Source organism: Plasmopara halstedii (assembly GCF_900000015.1).
Source record: "Plasmopara halstedii genome assembly, contig: Scaffold_218, whole genome shotgun sequence".
NCBI lineage: Eukaryota > Oomycota > Peronosporomycetes > Peronosporales > Peronosporaceae > Plasmopara > Plasmopara halstedii.
In genome coordinates this window covers 392,487-394,532 of record NW_020187139.1, presented here as the reverse complement: position 1 = coordinate 394,532, position 2,046 = coordinate 392,487, and positions in this window count along the sequence as shown.

Genomic DNA, 2,046 nt, shown 5'->3' with positions numbered 1-2,046 from the left:
GTGACCTTAGCTTAGCTTCCTCTAAGCAAAGAGCTACGGCAGCCCCGCTGCACTTGGTGGCACTCGTAGTCAATCTGGGCCTGAGTCGTTACGACTGACCCTCTGTGAGGATGAACAATACCCCTATTTGCCCCAGGGCATGCAGGACGGGATTAATAAGCTGATGTCCCTGCTGGACCCTGAGGGCGTGGAACACCTTGTTTCGCAAGGGCCCGAAGCGCGCGCGCCTAGAGGCGTTTTGGAGCTATGAAAATGCTCTGCCATAGCGCCTACAGCAGATGCTGTCCACTTCGACTGCGTCCATGACGCTATCGTCGACGATGGATGACTCCTTCCAAACTAGTTCGCTTATGGTGAGCGTTAAGACTTTCGAGGGTTAGAATAAAGATAATCGCCTGTTTGGGTAAGATAAGTTGTGGTGGCTGTGGAATCCGCCATGCTCCAAAACGTTCAACAGCGCGTGGCGCTAGCTATCTCCAAGCTCGGTGGCCGAGCGCGAGAATGGGCACTAACGATCGGTGCTTCGATTGAAGCGGCATTCCCCTCTTGGAAGGAGCGGAAGCGTCAGCTTTTGCGAGTGTTCTCGCCGCCTAACCAGGCATATCGCGTACACTCGCGTTTCCTTGCCACCCGACTGGGCAAAAAGGAGTTGGTGGACTTTGTCGAAGAGTTGGCAACTTTGATTGCCGGAATGTCAGCCCATCCTCTCCCCGAGACGGTCGCAATGACCGTCGCTATGGAGGGCCTCCGCACTGGTGTGGCCTGAATGAAAGTCGTCCGTGTGCATCCGACTTCTTTTCAAGAAGCAGTGAATGTGGCATTGAATGCCGAATTCAACTTTAAGTCGGCACGGGGAGAGCTCAGAGTTGCCGACCAGTGTTCAAACACCGATGGTGATTTGTCTGTAGAAACACCCGTCACCTTCGAGCTGGTTGTCCCTAGCGCAAGGCGCGTAAAGCTTCATCGAACCGACGTCGCGCTTCAATCAGTCTGGTCTGTCGCGGATGAAGGAGAACACCCAGTAGGCGCGGGGTAAAAACAGACCTGAGTTCTGTTGAGCCTGAACGAGGTAGAGGGCAGCAGGGTCCAGCCCCGAAGAGCTCCGTGCTTTTCAACATGGAGCGTGCATGCAAGCCGGGCTTGCTAGTCGTAAAAGCGACCGTGAAGGGCGTTGAGATCCCACGGAAGATCCTTATCGATTTCGGTGCGTCGGGCAGTTATGCTCGACGCTCCACGATCGAAGGAAGTCAGCTGTATGCTGAGGCGCTTGAAGCGCGGTTGAGTGACAGCGTCACTGTTTGCTTAGCGACGGGGACTTGTGTTACTGTGCCGGTGGTCCCTGTGGACCTCGATGTCAAGTTTCTTGACTTTGATAGCGTGGAACGCTGCTTAGTCTTAGACTTGAATGAAATGTATGACCTTATACTTGATATGGCATGGTTGCAACAGAATGAACTAATGATTAAATGGAGGTCAAAAACCTTGGACGCAACGCACACCTCTCCTGGTGGAGCTTTGGTGAGTCATGTACCCACGTCCGCTAGAAAGCAGAAGCGCTATTGGCACGGCCACTAGACTGGGACCGTCAATGTGCTGGACATCGGAGTATCCGAGCTGACAAACACTAAAGGTGTATCGGACAAGAGTCTCGAGCATGACTCGCGGGCTGAACGTGGAGTGGCACGTAACCCACTGAGCACTGCTTAAGTATCAAAACACTAGCTGCATGCCAAGAGTGGCATTGTAGCTTAAGGGCCGAGGCATCGAGGGTGAAGCCCTAGTGATGCACATGGAGTGACATGTAATCCTCTGAGTACTGCTCACGTTTCGAAGCAGTTGCTACATGCTAATAGTAGCATGGTCGGGCGACGACCGAGGCGTTTTAGACAAGGCCCATCAGATGCACGTGGAGTGTCACGTTAGCCACTGGACGAAGACTGCAAAACTAGAAGCTCTTCATCGGATGTTGATGATTACATCAAGGCTCCGATGGGGCAAGGAGTGGGGACACTGGACGACGCTAAGAGCGTAGTCCCACTAGCCTCG